The sequence below is a fragment of the Myxocyprinus asiaticus genome, chromosome 26 (assembly GCF_019703515.2).
Source record: "Myxocyprinus asiaticus isolate MX2 ecotype Aquarium Trade chromosome 26, UBuf_Myxa_2, whole genome shotgun sequence".
NCBI lineage: Eukaryota > Metazoa > Chordata > Actinopteri > Cypriniformes > Catostomidae > Myxocyprinus > Myxocyprinus asiaticus.
The window spans coordinates 35268662-35291563 of NC_059369.1; positions in this window are offsets into that span (position 1 = coordinate 35268662).

Here is a 22902-nt window from a genome sequence, read left to right on the forward strand (position 1 = left end):
TGCGGTTTCGGACGCAGCTTGTTTCTATGCCTTGACTAGAACGAGAGCGTTTTAGTTTTGTCGCGTTGCTCATTTGCCATGTATTTACCATCTACGTTGCAAGCGAGCGGCACAACATGCAAAGAATACAATTTGCTTTTTGCCATTGTTCTACTGCTTCTTTTCGAGTGTCAGGTGATGTTTCTTCAGTATTAATTTCAATGTGCCACCGCGAACAGGGGTGAAACATACAACAAGCATTTGGGAATTCAGACTGTTTAACACTTGCGCATTAGGATCTGTTGTCATTATTGACAGGATGGAGGACTAATTTAAGCATCTCTGATTGGCCATTGCCGTTTCATTGCTCAACAGACATGTCTGTGATTGGTCAGAATAGTCAACCGCTGCAAAAACATGTCGTAAATAGAAACAATTGACGCAACAGGAGCAGACTTAATTTGAATGCTGTAATCATCAGTTTTCACGATTTAGGGCTGAAACAATTAGTCTACGTTATCAAAAACGTCGACAATAAAAACTGTCGACAAAAATGTCCTTTATCGAATAGTCGTTTGATCTTATTTAACGTAACATGAGATCACATTAAACTTTAATGATGGTGCGCGAGAGGAGCACCGACCAGCTTGCACCTGATTGAGGAGAGGAAGAACAAAGCTCACAGATGTGCTCCAAACTTTCCAAACAGCTTCAGGTGATGTAGATCGCAAAGTATGAGGAAATTATACAAAAATACAAAATAAGTATTGTATATTTGTATATATTTCCTGGAGGGAGGGAAGCTCACCTCCGATGATGTGTCTGCAGCCAGTCAGGATGCTCTCTACAGTGCAGGTGTAGAACCATGTGAGGATGTGGCAGTTCATTCCAAACTTCCTCAGCCGTCTCAGGAAGAAGAGGCACTGATGAGTCTTCTTCACAACAACTTCAGTGTGGATGGACCATGTGAGTTCTTCAGTGATGTGGACACCCAGGAACTTGAAGCTGCTGACTCTCTCCACTGGTGCTCCATTGACGGTGATGGGACTGTGTTCTCTGTCTTTTCTTCTGAAGTCCACCACAAGCTCCTTTGTCTTACTGACATTGAGGGAGAGGTTGTGCTCCTGACACCAGTGTGTCAGATTGTGCACCTCCTCTCTGTAGGCTGTTTCATCATTGTCAGTGATCAGACCTACCACCGTTGTGTCATCAGCAAACTTAATGATGGCACTGGAGCTATGTGTTGCCACACAGCCATGTGTGTACAAGGAATACAAGAGTGGGCTGAGAACAGTGTTGAGAGTCAGTGATGAGGAGATGTTGCTGCCTATTCTAACCACCTGGTGTCTGCTTGACATGAAGTCCAGGATCCAGCTGCACAGCGAGCTGTTTAAGCCCAGAGCCCGGAGTTTCTCATCTAGCTTGGAGGGCACTATGGTGTTGAATGCTGAGCTGTAGTCTACAAACAGCATTCTCACATAAGTGTTCTTTTTTTCCAGGTGGGAGAGAGCAGTGTGTATTGTAGATGCAATGGCATCATCAGTGGAGCAGTTGTTGCAGTAAGCAAACTGCAATGGGTCAAGAGAGAGGCAGCACAGAGCAGATGTAATCTCTGATTAGTCTCTCAAAGCATTTGCTGATGATGGGGGTCAGAACAACAGGACGCCAGCCATTTAAGCAAGTTATTTTTGATTGCTTTGGAACAGGCACAATGGTGGATATTTTAAAGCATGTGGGGACTACAGACAAAGAGAGGGAAAGGTTGAAAATGTCTGTAAAAACACCAGCCAGCTGGTTTACGCACGCTCTGATGACGCGGTACGGAATGCCGTCTGAGCCCACAGCTTTGCGGATATTCACCCGTCGGAAGGATCGGGTTACATCCGCTACAGAGACGGAGAGTGAACTAACCTCTGTAGCTTCGGCCGCGAGAGCTCTCTCCACGAGGGCGGTGTTATTTCCCTCAAAACGAGCATAAAAAGTATTTAGCTCATCCGAGAGAGAGGCAGCGGTGTTCATGGTGGAGTTTTTATTCCCTTTAAAGTCCGTGATGATGTTAATTCCCACATGCTTCTAGAGTTGGTGGTGTTAAACTGTCCTTCAATCTTGTTCCTGTACTGGCGTTTTGCTGTTCTGAGTTTTTCGGAGGGCATAACTGGCTTGTTTATGCTCCTCTGCATTCCCGGAATTGAAAGCGGAGGTCCGCACATTAAGTGCCGTGTGACCATCGCTATTTATCCATGGCTTCTGGTTCGGGAAGATCCATATTGTTCTGGTCGGAACTACGTCCTCCACGCACTTTTTGATGAAACACATTACGCTATCAGCGTAAAGCTTGATGTCATCATCAGAGGCAGACCAGAATATCTCCCAGTCCGTGTGATCAAAACAGTCCTGTAGCATAGAGTCTGATTGGTCCGACCAGCACTGGATCGTTCTGAGGGTGGGTGCTTCCTGTTTCAGTTTCTGCCTGTAAGCAGGCAGAAGCAGAATGGAAGAGTGGTCCGATTTGCCAAATGGTGGGCGGGGGAGGGATTTGTAGCCATCCCGGAAGGGAGAGTAGCAATGGTCCAAAACCCGGTCCCCTCGTGTGTGGAAACTAATGTGCTGGTGGTATTTTGCAACAACACAAAGGAAGACACACAAAACAAACCAGGGCTGAATAATCCCATGACAGTACCCCCTACCTACGTGCGCCCCCTGGCACACTCAGGGCCGGTGACTTGGTATTGGTGGAAACTGTCAATAAGGGAAAGATCAAGTATGTCCCGTGCAGTGACCCAACATGTCTCCTCCAGACCGTAACCTTCCCAGTCCCAGAGTCTGTCTGGCTCTCTTCCAAGTGGCTGGTAACCTAAATTAGTCTGAAAAGGAGATGGGCCCGTGGATGAAACTGGCAAAGAGTTGTGTGCGTACTCCACCCACACAAGTTACTGACTCCAAGAAGAGGGACTGTGGGAAGCCAATCACCACAAAGTTCTCTCCAGGTCCTGATTAGCTCGCTCAGCCTGCCCATTGCTCTGAGGATGGAACCCAGAGGTAAGACTGACAGTAGCCCCCAGTAATCTACAAAATTCCTTCCAAAATTTGGAAACAAATTGGGGCCCCCTGTCGGAGACCACGTTTGTCGGGAGGCCATGAATTCAAAAGTTCAGTTGTGGCATAGGGGGTGTGGTCATGTGTCGGTCTGTGGGAGAGAGAGAGAGGTAAGGCTCGTCACCTGGCTCATAATTATCTCTAACACCTGTCTCTCATTATAGTGATGGCGGAGGGAGACTTAAAAGGCATGTCAGAGAAATAGAGAGGGAAGAAAGTAACCTAAAGCATAACAGCCAGAGAATCTGGGAGTGTGCCACATTTATTGATGGTTACTGTTGTGTGTGTGTGTGTGTGTGTGTGTGTGTGTGTGTGTGTGAAAAGAGACTGACAATTAAAGAACTGACCTTGACCTGACTCCTCCATTGCCCCGAACTAAGAACATTTCCAGAGTGGTCAATGACAGCAGTTGCTGTCTCTCTAGCAGAAGGTAATTTAGGTAGAGGAATGAAATGTGCTGTCTTCGAGAACCGGTCCACTACGGTCAGAATGACTGTAAATCCCTGGGAGGGAGGGAGGGCAGTAACAAAATCGAGGGCAATATGGGACCAGGATTTCAAAGGCACCGACAGCGGCTGAAGAAGTCCCGCTGGGGGCAAACTGGAAGTCTTAGAACAAGCACAGACCGAACAGGCGACCACGAACAGACAAACATCACGGGCCATGCATGACCACCAAAATCTCTGTCTGACCAGAGCCAGGGTGCGCCCAACTCCAGGGTGACAGGCTACTTTGGAGGAATGACACCAACGGATAATGTCTGGATGGACAGACTCCGGCACATACAAACGGCCCGGTGGGGTTTTAAGCGGGGGCATTACCCCTTGTAAGACCGTGCGGACCTTCGACTCAATCTCCCAGGACACTGCCGCCACCACCAACTTGGTAGGGACAATAGGTTCTGGAGTGTCTGGTTTGATGTTTTTGGAACCAGGACGGTAAGAGATGGAAAAATGGAGTTTAGATGTTTAGCGGAGCGAATGTACTCAAGATTTTTATGATTGATCCAGACAATGAAAGGTACCCCAGACCCCTCTAACCAATGGTGCCACTCCTCCAAGGCTAACTTGATTGCCAGCAACTTACGATTACCAGTGTCATAATTACGTTTGGCAGGAGACAAACGATGGGAGAAAAAGGCGCACAGATGAATCTTGACATTGGAGGGACACTGTTGGGAGAGTACTGCACCTAACCCCACGTCTGATGCATCTACCTCCACAACAAACTGATGAGAAGGGTCAGGGGTAACAAGAATGGGGGCCGAAACAAAGAGGCCCTTGAGTTTGGAGAAAGCCAGGTCAGCCTCCCTTGATCAGTCTTGGTGGAGGTAAGGTCCATCAGAGTCGCGGCTAGTTGGCTGTAATTGCGAATAAAACGCGGTAAAAATTGGCGAAACCCAAGAATCTCTGCAGGGCCTTGCGAGAATCCGGGGTTGGCCAATCTACCACAGCCTTAATCTTAGCTGGGTCTACCTGAATCCCCTCCGGTGACACGATGAATCCTAGAAAGGTTACCTATCGAGCATGGAACTCGCACTTCTCGGCCTTGACAAAAAGCCCATTCTCTAGCAGCCATTGAAGCATTTGTCTGACATGTGGAACATGTTCCTGGAGTGAATGAGAAAAAATCAGAATGTCAGCCAAGTAGACAAAAATGAACTGATCAATCATATCTCTCAGCACGTCATTGACTAATGCCTGGAAGACTGCTGGGGCATTTGCTAAGCTGAAAGGCATCACCAGATACTCAATGTGCCCCCTAGGGGTGTTAAAAGCAGTCTTCCACTCATCGCCCTCTCTGATATGGACCAGATGATAAGCATTGCGAAGGTCCAATTTCGTGAAAAAGTTGGCACCCTGCAGACGCTCGAAGGCTGAGGACATCAACGGTAAAGGGTAGGTGTTCTTAATGGTGATGTTATTCAGTATCCAATAGTCAATACAGGGCCGAAGGGAGCCATCCTTCTTATCCACGAAAAAGAACCCCGCACCTGCAGGAGAGGAAGAGGTCTGAATGATCTTGGCTGCCAGAGAATCAGAAATTTACTTCTCCATGGCCTCCCGTTCAGGAGCCGAGAGTGAGTATAAACCACCCTTGGGGGGAAACGTACCTGATTTAAACTCTATAGCACAATCATAGGGATGATGAGGAGGAAGAGATGCAGCTCGAGACTTACTGAACACCCCTCTCAGGTAGTGGTACTCCATGGGAACTCTGGAAACATCCACCGGTTCATCCTGCAACACAGAACAAGAAACGGGAAGGTGCAGACAAAAGACAAGAAGCATGGCAGAAAGTACTCCAAGCCAAAATCATGTTACCAGACCAGAAAATGTGAGGATTGTGTGTGGATAACCATTAATGTCCTCGGACGACTGGGGTGAGTGGAGAGTCAATGATGTAAAATAAGGTGAGTTCAGAATGATTACCGGAGACAGTGAGGTTTAAGGTGGTGGTGCAGTGAGTTATTTCCGTAAGTTGAGTGTTGCATAGAGTATTGACCAGAATCTTGACATTGAGAGTAGAAGTGGGGATCTTGAGAGCCTTGACCAGTGAAGCGTCAATGAGGTTGGCCTCAGCACCGGAGTTGACTAGGGCTTGACAGGAGTGATGCAGAGAACCCCACTGCAGTTGTACTGGGAGGAGAGTCGAAGATGAGGATTTCCGTTGGAATGAACTCCCCACCAGTAACCTCTGAACTACTGGTGGGCTCTCTCTTTTACCATAGGAATGTGCTTGATGACCTGGAGATCCACACCTTGTGTGCATCAGCAGTTCTTCTCCTCCTGGAACAACCGAGCTCTGCCCACCTGCATGGGTTCTCCCTCAGATGACTAGCTGATTGCAACTTGACTCAAAACTCCCCTGGGAGGTGACGAAGCATATGGAAGATTCTCATGAGTTGTTGTATATCCTAGACGCGAGTGACGCTGAAGACGTGCGTCCACTCGAATAGCAATATCAACCAGTCCATCAAGTGTCTTTGGTAGATCTAGAGCATACATCTCGTCCTTGATGCGGTCAGCCAACCCATGCAGGAATAAGTCCCACTGCACCTCCTCGTTCCAGTTACAACTAGCAGCAAGCGTCCAAAACACGATGGAATACTCAGATACTGATAGCGTTGCTTGTTGAAGTTTGGCTAGAGCACGTGCTGCCTCTCTGCCATGCGCTGCACAGTCGAAGACCTTCCGGAGTTCCTCAGCGAAGGTCTGGAACGAGGAGCAACATGGATGTTTCTGTTCCCACACTGCCATCCCCCACAGACATGCCCGACCAGTCAGCAGTGAAATAACATAAGCCACCTTTGATTGCTCGGTGAGAAATGCAGATGGCTGCAAGGAAAAAACTAGAGAGCACTTGGATAAAAAAGCTCTGCAATAGTTAGGCTCACCTGAATAGGATGCTGGAGGGTTGATCCGAGGCTCAGATCATGAAGCAGTGGGTGGTGCTGACTCCGGCGGGGGTGGCAGTGGCGGTGTGGGTACAGGGGACTCATCTTGAGATGACAGTCTGCGGACTAGGGAGGAGAGTTCGGTGAATTGCACTGCCAAAACTTCGATGGCTTGCCAGGTGGATCTCGTGACCTCCTCTTGCTGAGCGAGATGGGAATCCTGATGAGAGAGGAACTGCTGGATCTCGGCGAGTCCTGCTGGATCCATAATGTTGGTTGGATCATTATGTTATGATAAATAGAGGACCCAGATGCAGGTAACAGTTCAAATTATATTTAATGGAATATAGAGTGGTTAAACACAGCAGACAATTCAACAGCAAGAGTAATAAAAATGGTGATGATGATGAAGATGACGACAAAGCTTGGCAGGCAATGACTGCAGTGAGGTAGGATGATGAAGGCAAAGATGACCAAATGCAGAGGGTACTGAGAAAGGTGTATGACTGGAGCACAGGAAAACAGGTTAAGGTAAATCCAACTAAAAACAAGAAAAGAGCGTGAGCATGAGAGAGACAAAGCACAACACACGAGAACGATTTGACAAACACAACTCACACAAATGGCAGCTTATAAGGGGGAAAGGAGATAGCGTGCAGGTGTCGCGTTAATCAGGCAGTGGCTGGTAATAAGCGTTGCTGAGCAACGCCGCCGCGTAATTAACGCCACATCCGCAATAACACGAGCGAAGACACACAAAACAAACCGGAGCTGAATAATCCCATGACAGTGTATCTTATTGTGAAGAAATCGGCGGTACGCATATGGGATCAAAATCCCTCAAAAATATTGCGGACACGGATCAAAAAATAATACGCGTGAATCAAAAAATAATAAGCACAGATAAAAATAATTAGTGCAGATAAAAATAACAAGCATGAATCAAAAATATATATAAACATTTAAAATATGCTGCAAAAACAACAACAGAAAAATTAAGGCAAAGTCATCAGAATTGCAAACAAAATCATGTTTTCCTTGGTTATATTACCATTTTTTGTGCTCTCTGACAATTTTGTGCATATTTTTATTTTATTTACATGCTTACGCTGTATTTTTCTTTGCTTTTGTTTCCAAGTTCTGCGCTTGGTTTTCCAAAATTTGTGAGTAGAGTTTCATGTAAATCAGGGGGCGTTTTGCATCCCTATTGGTCCACTAATTCTTGATCGACAGCTCCTCCTCTAGCCAATCATTCGAAGAGGGGAGGTGATGTCACTCCAATGTAACATTGATGGCTGCTTCTCAATATTATATTATTTGTGGTTGATAGATACACTGCTTGTGTCTGTTTTGAGTATTTTCTGCCAGCTCTAGGAAACAATGTGTTGTCCGAGTAGGCCATTATCATAACCCATTAACACATTTATCGAGTCAGCTGAATTTAGTTTAGTCAGAGTCTTTAGTTTAGGCATTATTTAAGACTTCCTTGTTTGTAGGTTATTGGCTGCATAACTAAAAAAAAAAAGAAAAAAAAAAAAAGCAAGGCTGGGTTGGTGTGGATGTTTGATTCATGTTTTTACTAGCTGTACCAATGTAGTCGCGAGTTCAGAACCCAACTTGATCTGCTTTTCCATGTTGCTAAATGTGCCTTTATGTACTGATCCTACGTTGGCATCGCTGGCACGGCTACATGTTGTTTCTTTTTCCACGATACTGCAGCAAAATCAGAAACAAGTGACCAAGTGTCCCCACGTCAATAAATAATGCAATAAAATTGGCTTGATGTTGGACATTCTTTATTCACAAATAGTCGCAAATTTAGGGACCATCTCTAAAGATACAGGCAACATTGGAGCATACATATCCAAAAATTTACAAACATTTCCATAACATAGAGTATACAACTTCAATAACATTTGAAGCAAATGACTTACAGTCATACAACCAACTCCAAAGTGTGCATGTAGGTGTCAGCAATAATGCACAACTTTTAGATTTTTGATATGATAAAAAAAATTAAAAAGTCAAATTATATGTACACATTTCTATATTCATCAGTATTGTAATAGGCCTTGGTGTCGGGATCTGAATTTTATTTAATGTAAAAGCAGATCAAGTTGGGTTCTGAACCCGCGACTACATTGGTACAGCTAGTAAAAACATGCATCAAACATCCACACCAACCCAGCCTTGTTTTTTGTGTGTGTGTTTTTTTTTTGTTGTTTCTTTTTGTTTTTTTAGATATGTAGCCAATAACCTACAAACAAGGAAGTCTTAAATAATGCCTAAACTAAAGTCACTGCTAACTAAATTCAGCTGACTCAATATATGTGTTAACGGACTATGATAATGGCCTACTCGGACAACACATTGTTTCCTAGAGCTGGCAGAAAATACTCAAAACAGACACAAGCAGCGTATGTATTAACCACAAATAATATAATATTGAGCAGCAGCCATCGGATATGCATTGGAGTGATGTCACCTCCCCTCTTCGAATGATTGGCTAGAGGAGGAGCAGTCGATCAAGAACTAGTGGACCAATAGGGACGCAAAACACCCCCTGATTTACATGAAACTCTACTCACAAGTTTTGGAAAACCAAGCGTGGAACTTGGAAAGAAAAGCAAAGAAAAATACAGCGTAAGTGTACAAAAATTTATTTATTTATTTTTTTAAATATGAGCAAAATTTTCAGATAGCACAAAAAACAGTAATATAACCAAGGAAAACATTATTTTGTTTGCAATTCTGATGACGTTGCTTTAATTTTTCTGTTGTTGTTTTTTGCAGCATATTTTAAATGTGTTTATACATTTTTGATTCATGCTTGTTATTTTTTGATCTGCGCGAATTATTTTGATCTGCGCTTATTATTTTGATCTGCGCTTTTTATTTATTTTTGCACATATTCTTTTTTTTTTATCTGTGCTTATTATTTTTTGATTCACGCTTATTATTTTGATTCACGCTTATTATTTTTGGATCCGTAACCACAATACTTTTGATGGGATTGTGATCCCTTATACGCAGCTCTATTAAGAATAGAAAGTTTGTTTTTTTCATGAGTTAAAAATGAATGAGTTTTTGATTTGTTGTTATTTTGACTTGTTTTCCAATATAAATATCTAAAACTAATTTAAAACAATGTACATTTACTTTAGGAGCTGTACTGCAAAAGAGAAATTTGTTATATGAGAATGTTGAATATAATATTAAATATTTTAAAATATCTAAAAAATACTTATAACAAGATATATTTACCTGAGAAGCAACATATAAGATATTTAGACTTGCTTCAGATAATACTGTATATCTTGAATCTAAGAATAATTTGTCTTTACTGCACTAGCAGAAGTATGAACAAGTGAAAAAATACACTTATATACAAAGTATACATATATTTAAGATACATTCTCTGAAAGCAAGTCTAAATATATTATATGTTGCTTCTCTGGCAAATGTATATTGTTTTAAGGATTTTTAGATATGTTTAAATGGAAAACAAGACCAAAAACACTTGATAACAAGAGAATTTTTTGCAGTGAATTTTTTACTGGATTAAACAAGTTTTTTCCCCTTTAATTCAGTGAATGCCATTTAGAGGTATTTTTAAAATATGATTTTAATCTTTTGATCTTTATTGTTAGTAAGCATGTTTAAAACAACCTTTTAAGTCAAGGCACAAGCTGAATAGTCGGTTAAGAGCTAATGATTTATAATTGCAATAATCGCCCGAATAGTCGAATAATTGTTCTAATAATCGTTAGATTAGTTGATTATCTAAATAATCGTTAGTCGCAGCCCTATCACGATTACATCATCGTGGCAGCTGTAGTTTTCTGATGAATTGTGCAGACCAATTGTGAACAAAGACATAGTATGCTACCTTAGGGGCCATTCACACCTAACATGTTCTTGCACAAAAAAAAAAAAAAAGCTAGAACAACAAATAAAACAGAATGCAGGTGTCTCGAGATGCGTTTTTAAAAGCTAAAATTCTTATAAACTTGACACGGTCTAAAAAGCCTGTCGGTCCTACATGAGATGCTAAAAAAAAGCAGGACCAAACGGTCAAAGGCGTCCATCTAGTGCATGTTTTCACGGAAAACTATTTTAAAACAGTGCAGATGGATGCAAAAACACGTTCAGTGTGAGTGGCCCCTTAAGAAGCTCCATAGATTATGAAACCGAGCCTGAGAATTTGTTTGTGCAATCTTATATGTTAGTAAGAACACGTTTACCATCAACGAGAGTCAAACATTATTTTGTTGTCTTTATGGTATATAATATCTGTAGAGTTTTTCATTACCTACACTTGACTGTTGAAGCATAGAAGATCAAAAGTAAGTAAATGGAGACTTTAACAAAGAGAAGCATGTGAAGAAAAGTAGTGTGTCTGTTTATTTCTGGTACAATAACAGCCAGGAAACACAAGAATGCGGATGAGGCTCAAAGCACACTGCACTTCCTCCCCACCCAGCTGTTCTCGCTCTCTCTGACAATCTGTGTTTACCATTTTCTTACCTACACTGTATTATTAAACTGAGCACAGTGACTCAGTCAAGTGAAGACAAACGTTCACATATTCCCCTCTGTGCACTTTTGTATTTTTGGAGGCACACCCCTCCACATAGTCTTGCCAGGCAGCCATTTTTTTCCCAGCATGTTTGAAGGGCTGTGACTGGCCAGCACTCTGGTGCAAAACACCACTGACACACATCGAACACATGTACTCTGTTGTATCTCTATCCTGCTGTTGGCTTAAGAATGTTCACCTCCCTTATACCTCACTGACAGAACCCCTGCTAAATCTGGGCGACCAGCCAGACTCTCTGAGATGCTTTAGAAGGGCTGCATATGGAGCCATACACATGCATACACACGTGGTTGGTTGCTATTAGAATTATTAGTCAAAAAAGGACTAAAAAAGCAAGTGATGTTTCAGTACAGTATCACATTGTCTCAGCATGCTAAAGGCCAAAAAATGCCTGAAACTTGTTCTAAGCTTAAGACATTTATTAGCAAAAACCCCAGCACAGCCTACGGCCAAATGCCTGTCAACATTTGGGTGGATAGAGAGAGCTTTGAATAGTAAATGCTAGCAGACCCGTGGCTTCTATAATTAGAACTAGAAAAAAAAAAAGAAAAAAAAGAAAGGAAAAGTCAGTGACTTTAAACCTGAAAATATAAGGGATTTTAAAATTGTGATGTCCAGACCTGGAAAAGGCATAGATATTAATACAATCTTCAAAAGTCATGGACATGTCTAGTGAATATAATATTTACAGTATGTTCTGCTCTAAAATATTTTATTGGCTAAAGATAGATTTTTGTGAGTCCGATGTCATAGAGAAAAAAAAAAAAAAAAAAAAAACATATATATACACTACCGGTCAAAAGTTTTGAAACACTTACTTATTCTTTATTATATATATATATATATATTTCACATTTTAGAATAATAGTAAAGTTATTAAAACTATGGAATAACATAAATGGAACTATGGGAATTATGTTGTGACTAAACAAAATCCAAAATAAATCAAAACTGTGTTATATTTTAGCATCTTCAAAGTAGTCACCCTTTGCCTAGAATTTTCAGAAATGTACTCTTGACATTTTCTCAACCAACTTCTTGAGGTATCACCCTGGGATGCTTTTTAAACAGTATTGAAGGAGTTCCCATCTATATGCTGGGCACTTAGTGGCTGCTTTTCTTTATTATTTGGTCCAAGTCATCAATTTCAAAAACTTTTTTTTTTTATAATTAAATTTTAGATTTATAATGAAATAAATTAATATGGTGGCACAATTATATTTTTGTCTACAAAACTAATTTCAAACATTTAAGCATACACCTTCAGATCAAAAGAGTTTTAATATCATGAGAAACATTTCAGTCAAGTGTTACAAAACTTTTGACCGGTAGTGTGTGTGTGTGTGCGTATATATATATATATATATATATATATATATATATATATATATATATATATATATATATATATATATATATATATATATATATATACACACACACACACAGTACTGTGCAAAAGTCTTAAGCACTTGGGAAAAATGTTGCATAGTAAGGATGTCTTCAAATATAATGCCACAAATAGTTTTAATTGATCAATTAACGTCATACAAAGTCCAGTAAACATAAAAAAAGCTAAATCAATATTTGGTGTGACCACCTTTGCCTTCAAAACAGAACCAATTCTCCTAGGTACACCTGGATACAGTTTTTCTTGGTTGTTGGCAGATAGGATGTTCCAAGATTCTTGGAGAATTTGCCACAGTTCTTCTATCTGTTTTGGCAGTCTCAATTGCTTCTGTCTCTTCTTGTAATCCCAGACTGACTCAATATTCAGTGGTTGGCTCTGTAGGTACCATGCCATCTGTTGCAGGGCTCCCTGTTCTTCTATTCTATTCTATTTGCAAAAGAAATGTTTGGGAGTCTAAAATGTATATTTCCTATTGACACACTAAAGCTGAAAATATAAATAACCATCTTAAGAGAAATATTTTTGTGAAGCATCTTATGTGCCTAAGACTTTTGCACAGTACAGTACTGTATATATATATATATATATATATATATATATATATATATATATATATATATACCCTCTACAATCTTACGACAAATGACATAGCAGCAAAATAGAGGACAAAGAAGGAAATATCACTAAATGTACAAAATAGTTCAACACGGTCGAAAAAAAACAACAACTGTTGCTTGGGGAAGTGAAGTTGAACTGTGAGAATAGGTGAGATTTTTAAAAGAGTGGTGACATCATGGAGTGAGTATTATTCAGGGTTAACCGATTAACCAGTGGAGAATTCTCAGGGCCAGCAAAGCCTTCTCTGCTGGCCTAACATGCCACATAAATAAATATTTTTCATCCTTTCATTCTCAATCACCTTTTTGCCTATGTATTTTTAGTCGCTTTCCACTCTTAATTAATCTACAAACAAATAGATAAAAACGAAAAGTTTATCCAGTCAGAATTTATTCCTTGATGCTTACAAGCAAAGTGTGACAACTGTTTCACAAATCGCATGCCTGAAGCCGAGCTCGTTAGCCGAAGCAGCGCGTGAGTCTGCGCTCCACCCTCTCAGGCCTTCAGAATTTCCACAGAATCCCTCAACAATGCAAGTGAATAAGCAACTAAAGTCAGATTGTCAGATTCATCAGCCAATCGGATTGATTTATTTGTTCTTGGTGGGTGTGATGTTTAGGATATCTCCCGGTCGAGGCCTTCTAGCTGGCCTTGAGTGACGCAATCACGCTTTAAGTGATGTACGTAATTTGAAATTGAAGAGTGCGAGATCGTCATCACTGCCGCTATCGCCATTGAGAAAGAGATCCTTATGGATTTAAAAACACGAGATGTTCTGCATGACTGTGTGATTGCTTAATTTATTAAACAAGGAAGGAGGACTGATTTTCACTTCAAGTCAATTGGTAAGTGCTTTTTGCATTGCTATAGCAACATCAGGATTTTTTTCTGATTGAGCATTCAGTGTCGGATCAAGTTTTGAAAAGTAGTGCTGCATTCTATTCAACTCATAAAGTCGATTTTACAACTTCCTACTAGGAAAAGTGCAATGGAATGCATCTTGAAGTCAGAATTACAACTTGTAGGCTTGTGCAGAAATTCTCAACTCGCAAGCTGATGCAGGGGTATGATGTCACACAAACATGTCAACACTCAGGGAGATGTACAAAGTAAGTGATAAACATTAACTTTATTAAGTAATATCGATAAATGAGTTTGTTTCCACATTACATGGTATTAAAGCTTGTTTAACAAACGCCTGCAGAAACAGGTGTATAAAAAACATTATAATCTCTTTTGACAATCGTAAACCTGAAGCACAAATGCTAGTGCTGCAGCATTGTTTATCAGTTGGGTTGCTAGGAGACATCTCTAATGTGAGTCAAACCCCTGCTAAGCTAACAGGAGCATTGCAGTTCCGAAAATCAGGGAATGGAATGCATTTATGGTCGGAGATATCAAGTAGGAATATCCCACATCTAACTTGAATGGATCGCAGCATTACCGTGTACCCTGACGAAACGAAATTTATTGCAAGCAACATTTAAATCACAAATATTATTAGATATATTTTTCCAGGTATTATAGACCTCCTTGGTAGATTCATATGAAAAATTATGATTTTTGATGTTCATTTCACAAAACAGTCATGCTGCAGTTAAAATTAGGCTTGCTTGAGCATTAAGTGTCATTTAAAGTTCTGGCTTTCGTGCGTGGACATGTTTTTTAAAATGTTAATTTTTATTATTAGTTGACTGCTACGTAATGTATGATAGGCATAGCGTCTTATTCATTGTGAAACTGTGTTTTCTTAATGGCATGAATCACACTGAAGACCTAGACTTAAAATGCACGGACCGTGGCTGCCATTATCCTTAGGGTAGCATACATGGGCAATGGTTTTACACGATATCTGGTGCCACTTTTGGAAAGGAAAGTCAATTTACAGGTAGAAGAAAGAATGAAGTCTGTTGGTTAATGATACACAATGTTGATTGTATCATTGAAGTATCTTGCCATGGATGACAAGTGCTGAGCTTTTCCTCTTTGAGGAAATGTATGTGTCTGTTTAGAGAGGAGGCGTGCTTATTTATGTGTAGGAGTGGACAGATCAGTCGCTGCGTAAATCATGGAGCAATCTGGAAAACCTAATGGCTTTGAACAATTGGAGAGAGATAAAGACATAATTATAGCAGCCAGGACTGGAAAAACAAACATTCATTACTTTCTCTTACTTTGTGTCTTACTGTCTCTTATTTGTTCTCGTACTTTTTTATTGCAGTGTAAATTTTCTACCTACCAACAGGTGACTTCAGGCGATAATTTACAGCAAACGCATTTTAAACGGTTTATTACACTGTTTTGACCATAACATAGGAGTGTGTTAAACATTTTTACAAGGCTACACATCTACAAAATTACGTCATGTTTAAACTTTAATAGCAGGAGTCTTCAAAAGGGGGACCAGTATTGTTTTATAGTATGAAAATATGCAGTAACAAAAATGCAATATTAAGTTCAATGAAAGCTGAAGAAGCTAATGTTCAGCTAAATGAATCATGGTCCATATCACATTAAAATGTGTATTAAAATGTAAACGTATATGATTCATCAGTAATGATTATTTGAATTGCAATTGCAATTTAAAGGCATAATTCACCCAAAAATGAAAATTCTCTCATCAGTTACTCACCCTCATGCCATCGCAGATGTGTCTGAGTTTCTTTCTTCAGCAGAACACAAACAAAGATTTTTAGAAGAATATTTTTTCTCTGTAGGTCCATAAAATGCAAGTGATTGGTGATCAGACTTTGTTGCTCCAAAAATCACATAAGAAAACAAAGAAGTAATCCATAAGACTCCAGTGGTTAAATCCATATCTTCAGGAGCAATAAGGTATAAAAGGTGTGGGTGAGAAACAGATAAAAATTTATGTCCTTTTTCTTTTCTTTTTTTTACTCTAAATCTCTACTTTCACTTTTACATATAAAAGTCATATATGATGCCTGTTTAGTTTCACTTTTACATTTGAAAGTGAAAGTTAAAATGGAGATTTAGAGTCAAAAAGGACTTAAATATTGTTCTGTTTCTCACCCACACCTATTATTTTGCTTCTGAAGATATGAATTTAAACACTGGAGTCAAATGGATTACTTTTATGTTTCCTTTATGTGATTTTTGGAGCTACAAAGGTCTGATCACCATTCACTTGTACTTTATGGACCTACTGAGCGGTGATATTTTTCTAAAAATCTTTGTTTTCAGCTGAAGAATGTAAGTCATACACATCTGGGATGGCATGAGGGTGAGTAAATGATGAAAGAATTTTTCATTTTTGGGTGTCTCTCACTAACAGACTATCACTTTAAGCATCCAAGTATGTACAAAATACATTATTATGGTACTAAACACATTTTATTATAGACCAGGTTTAAAATCTAACTCTCCATTATATAATATGTAATGGGGGTCCTTGCTTTGTTTTTCTAACTACCAAGGGATCATTGGCCTTAAAAAGGCTGCAGACCTCTTACACACAGGATAGCTGGTCACGATCTGTGAAAGAACACAATGCCCCCTGCAGGAGGACAGACACTATTGAACAGACTAACTCAAGCACACTCCCTTTGTTTATGTTCCTCCATTAGAAGCCAGTCCACCCAACAACTGGTATTCTGGCAGTGTTTATGGCTCTAAACTACAGTGACGTCATCCATCTGGCAGGATTTGGATATCCAAAGTCCAGAGACCAGAAACAGTCAATCAATTACTATGGACAAGACACAGTGAAATCCATGAATGTTGGTTTTAAAAGTGCCCATGTGCCCACACGAGAAAAAAAGAACATGTGATAAACATATATTCTAAAGATGTATTTTTCATGGATTTTAAATAATTGTCATGGGTGTAGCTTTTCTTTGCTTTACATTTTGACTTCTTTCAGTACGGATCTTTGTTGTTTCAGAATTCCTACCATGATCTCAACCAAGAGGCAGAAGTTCTTAAGAGACTGGAAGACCAGTCTTTCATACCTTCATCCACATTCTTGACACAAATTCTTAAATATAGCACACTGCTTTTTAGTATATATGTATATATTTCTTCTGAGAAAAAGGCCTTAGTAATCTCAGATGTGTCTCCTATGTAGTTTCAGATCAGACCTACAATCTCTCAAACTGTGCTCAGATTTGCCAAGATACCAAAGCCTTCAGTTAAGAGTCTGAGAGCCACCATTTTTCAATCTCGTTATTGACTTTATTATTTCTTTGGACTGACAAACGTTGAGACATTTTATACAAAATTGTATTAAAAAGGCAAAATAATCATTTTATTTCCAAGATGATAAACATGCTATCATAATATATTTCTACTGCTATAGCAGAAGTAGGAAGTGTAGTATGGTAGTATGCCATTCCAAGCACAGCCTGAAGAGGGCGATTAATCTACATCACAGTGTTAGATTGGTCTAATTACAAGGAGAGTGAAACATGAGCCTACATGCATGCACTGAAGCACATTACATGTACATGATGGCCTTATGTTCACTTGTGCTTTTATGGTTATTGTTTTGATTTGAAGTGGAGGGAGCTGCCTCATAGTCATTACACAGTGCATCACAGAGGAAGGAACATCTGGAGTTGTGTCTGAGTATTCTGCCAGTAATGACTGCAAAGCCCTAATTTCTGTCAACATCAGTATTAGTGAAATTTAGCCTGTGAGTTGGGTCAGCAGTATGCATTAAAGAACAGTATAATATTGTGAGAGGTGCTGAGACCTGTGGAATGTGGAATGTATTTTTTATTTTTATTTTTTGTGTGTGTGTGTGTGTTTGTGTGTGTGTTTTTGAAATTAATGGTCAACTGATATTGTTTCTTTTTTAAAGGTCAAAGCGGAGTGGTCATTGGCAGATAGAAGCCAATATACAGTAGCCCCCAAAGCATTTGGACACTTAAACCACACTTATAAAAGTATTAAAGTATTTGCATTATATAACATATGAAATATAGTACAAAAGCTAAAAGCAAAACATTTCACAAAAAAAAAAAAAAAAAAAAAAGAGGTTATTATGTTTCAAGTTATAAAACAATGGATTTATTGTAAAAAAAAATTCTGTGCTTTTTTATTATATATATATATATATATATATATCCTTATAATGTGATGACCGGCACACCTGTGGTTACTCTACTAAGACACTTGTATGAGCTTTAGTGGAACTGACTTCATACATACACCAAAGTAGTGCGAGTAGTATCAGACTTTGACTTTGGTAATATGTTTACACTGAAAATGTAGCAAAAAGAAGTGCACATTAAAGGGGTCATGACATACTCTTTTTTTAAAATAATTTTATTATCTTCTTTGAGGTCCAGTAAAGTTTATTTGCACCAAAACAGTCATAATTTAATCATATATGATCATTTTCCACCCTATCTCTGGCCCTCTGCACTGTAAAATGTAATAAGTTGACTTTACTTAAAAAAGTGAGGAAACCAATTGCCTCAAAAAAAAAAATAAAAAAAAATAAATAAAAAATCAAGTAAAAATATACTTATTTGGCTCAAGTGGACTATTCCTAGTTCACTTTACTTGAGCCAAATAAGTACATTTACTGCCAAAAACGTACATTTACTTAGATTTTTTTTTAAGGCAAACTTTTTTAAGTAAGGTTAACTAATTAGATTTTACAGTGTGTCTAAAAGCTAGGTTTAAAGCTATCTGGCCTTCTAAGACTTCAGTGTAAACGCTCTCTGTTCTGATTGGCTAACTCGGTGCAGTCCTTTAAATACAGCCATATTTGAAACTCAATCGGAAGAAAACGAACAAGCTCATTGTAATTTATAAAACTACATTTCAGGGTTAACACACAACATATACCAAACACATTTCATTTGAATGTATTAATATGTTCCCTAAATTACAGCAATTATCAAACAGTCATGACATTTGAAACCTTTGTAAATGAAACTGTTTACGCACGGATCTGGTAGTGTTTAACTGCCCCATCCTTCAATAGCAGATCCTTTGCAAAGATTGAATAATATTGTGACTGGCTCACAAGCAATCCGCGCTGATATGAGTTGTAAACACACAATGCATGCTGAAATGTTCTGAATATGCAAACGTAATACAGTCCATGGTGATGCTGGGTGCTTCAACTGGCTTTAACAGGCCAAAGCAGAGACGCTGGTCTTCACATCTCACTTCTTCCGTGTTTGCTTACACACAGGGTTGCATGTGTTTCTCCCAGTCAGTTTTTCCAGTGGCAGCAGCAGAATGAGATGTGTTTTTAAAATTTGCGCTTGTACCGCTCTTAAAAAGTGCCGCACATTGCCAGAAACGCATCGAAACGTCTCGGTTACTGTCGTAACCTCCGATCCCTGATGGAGGTAACAAGACGTTGTGTCGATGTAGTGACACTAGGGGTCAATCTTGAGAGCCCCGAACACCTCAGATCTTTGAGAAAAGGCCAATGAGAATTGGCGAGTGGAATTTGCATGCCACTCCCCCAGACATACGGGTATAAAAGGAGCTGGCTTGCAACCACTCATTCAGGTTTTGTGCTGAGGAGCCGAGACAGGGTCCCGGCCATTTCAGCAGGTAGTACAGTGTTGTGGCAGGGGGGACACAACGTCTCGTTCCATCCATCAGGGAACGGAGGTTACGACAGTAACTGAGACGTTCCTCTTCTGTCACTCACTCGACGTTGTGTCGATGTAGTGACACTAGGGGTCCCTATACGAAATGCCACAACTAGCTGAACCATGTTACATGGACTGCAGGTGCAAGCAAGCCCCAATGCCCCAAAAAACATTGTATAGTTGGGGGGGGGTGGAATAGATGTATCTAGTATGGGAGCAGGCTGCACCAGCCTTTTCTCTCTAAGTTTTCTCTCCACAGAGTATTCAGTTATTCGGCTGGGGCCATTTTAACACTCAATATATGCGCCGGGGAAGGTGTTCTTTTCCTATCCTATTCTTTCAGGGGGAAAAGACCCTGCGGAGACCACATACTGCCCGGAGGGGAGGTAACATCTGGCAAGCACGTCATGTGGGCTCAGAGCCGCACATGGAAGAGGTGCGGTGGTAGGTCCTGCCTGAAAGGGGAGGAGCTGTACAAAAACAATGACCAGGACAGAGAGGGCTCTGTCGAAGGGAGACGCAGGTCTGCCGACAGGGAGACCGTACTGCGGAAAATACATCACAGGAGGTTACCGGAGTAACCAGCACCTGTGGAGCACCTACCTCAGTAAGGGCATATTAGCACACGTACTGGTTCCAGCTGCGAATTCCTCTGCTGAATTTGCGAGCCACAGGGCTAGAGAGGAAGGACATCCAGGGTTCATGGGTTCATGAACTCACATGGGAAAAGAAGCGCACATCTTCGCCTCTTTGGAGGGGAAAGGCGATACACCCGGCCAGCTGTCCGTATTCCTGAACTTACCTGTTCATACCTGACAGAACACGGGACGAAACTGGCTCAACCCGGAGATTGTAAAATCTCACGAAGGTATTGGGTGTCACCCAGCCCGCTGCCCTGCAGATGTCTGCTAGAGAGGTGCCATGGGCCAGTGCCAATGAGGATGCCAGACTCCTTGTGGAGTGTGCTGAAGGGGCGGGGACGGCCTGGGCCTGGTATGCCATAGCGATGGCATCCACGATCCTGTGGGCAAGCCTCTGTTTGGAGACATCGTTCCCTTTCTGCTGTCCGCCAAAGCAGACAAAGAGCTGCTCAGAGCGTCTAAAGCTCTGCGTGCTATCCAAGTAGATGTGCAAAGACGTGACGTGAGAGTCACCCAGACCAAACTCCAGGCAGGAAATTGCTGACAGAGAATGCTTGCAGGTCCCCGACCCTCTTGATGGAGGTGAGTGCAATCAGGAGGGCCATCTTCAAGGAGAGGGCTTTCAACTCGACTGACTCTAGCGGCTCAAAGGGGGCTCCACGAAGGCCCAGGAAGACCACAGAGAGATCCCATGAGGGGAACAGTCATGGCCTAGGAGGATTCAACCTCCGGGCACCCCTTAGGAACCTGATGATCAGGTCGTGCTTCCCTAAGGACTTACCGTCCACTGTATCATGGTGTGCTGCTATGACGGCCACATACACCTTCAAGGTGGAGGGGGACAGCCGTTCCTCCAGCCTGTCCTGCAGAAAGGAAAGTACTGAATCGACTGCGCATTTCTGAGTGTCTTCAGCTCGGGAAGAACACCAATTCGCAAACCGATGCCACTTCAGTATATAAAGCTGCCTCGTAGAGGGAGCTCTGGCCTGAGTGATAGTGTCTACCACTGCTGGTGGTAGGCCACTCAGGTCTTCTGCGTCCCATCCAAGGACCAGACGTGGAGGTTCCAGAGGTCTGGGTGCGGGTGCCAGATGGTGCCCCGTCCCTGAGAAAGAAGGTCCTTCCTCAGGGGAATTCTGTAGGGAGGGGCTGTCGCAAGGAGCGCGAGGTCTGAGAACCAAGTCTGGGTGGGCCACAAGGGTGACCTGCTCCTCGTCCTCTCTGACCTTGCACAGGGTCTGTGCAAGTAGGCTCACTGGGGGGAATGCATACTTGTGCAGCCCCCAGGGCCAGCTGTGTGCCAGCACGTCTGGGCCGAGGGGGGCCCCTGTCAGAGAATACCAGAGCAGGCAGTGGGAGGTTTCTCGGGAGGCAAATAGGTCTACTTGTGCTTTGCCGAACCGACTCCAAATCAGCTGGACCACCTGGAGGTGGAGTCTCCACTCTCTCCTAAGCGTCACCTGCTGTGACAGCATGTCCACTGTGGAGTTAAGGTTGCCCGGGATGTGAGTGGCCCGCAGCGACCTCAGTCGCCGCTGACTCCATAGGAGGAGATAGAGGGCGAGTTGGACACACGACGTGAATGTAAGCTGCTTTGGTGATTTATATACGCTACTGTCGCTGTGTTGTCCATCCGGACCAACACATGCTTGCCCCGGATCAACGGCAAAAGCCTCCGCAGGGCGAGCAATACTGCCAGCAACTCGAGGCAGTGCCAACACAGTCGCGGTCCTGTCCAGGAGCCAGCGGTTATGTGCCCGTTGCACACGGTGCCCCAGCCTCGCTTGGAGGCGTCTGTCGTAATGACGATGCGCCTGGACACTTACTGTAGGGGAACTCTTGCCCATAGAAATGCAAGGTCTGTCCAAGGGCTGAACAAGTGGCAGCAGATCGGCGTGATGGCCACGCGATGTGTGCCGTGGCGCCATGCCCATCTCGGGACTCGAGTCTGAAGCCAGTGCTGAAGTGGTCTCATATGCATCAACCCTAGTGGTGTGACTGGCACCGAGGATGTTATATGCCCCAGGAGCCTCTGAAAGTGTTTCAGTGGAACCGCTGTTCTCTGCTTGAACAACTTCAGGCAGTTCAGCACCGACTGCGCACACTCGCTCGTGAGGCGCACTATCATCGAGACTGAGTCTAACTCCATGTCGAGAAAAGAGATGCTCTGAACCGGGGAGAGCTTGCTCTTTTCCCAGTTGACCCGAAACCCTAGCCGGCTGAGGTGCCTGAGCACGAGGTGTGCGCATAGCAACTCTCGAGAGTGAGCTAGAATCAGCCAGTCGTTGAGGTAGTTAAGTATGCGGACACCCACTTCCCTTAACGGGGCAAGAGCTGCCTCTGCGACTTTCGTGAAGACGCGAGGGGACAGGGACAGGCCGAAGGGGAGGACCTTGTACTGAAACGCCCGGCCATCGAAAGCAAACCATAGGAAGGCTCTGTGTTGAGGTAGAACCGAGACGTGGAAGTACGCGTCCTTCAGGTCTACCGCCGTGAACCAATCTTGATGTTGGACACACGCCAAAATGTGCTTTGGCATCAGCATCTTGAACGGGAGTCTGTGCAAGGCCCGGTTCAGA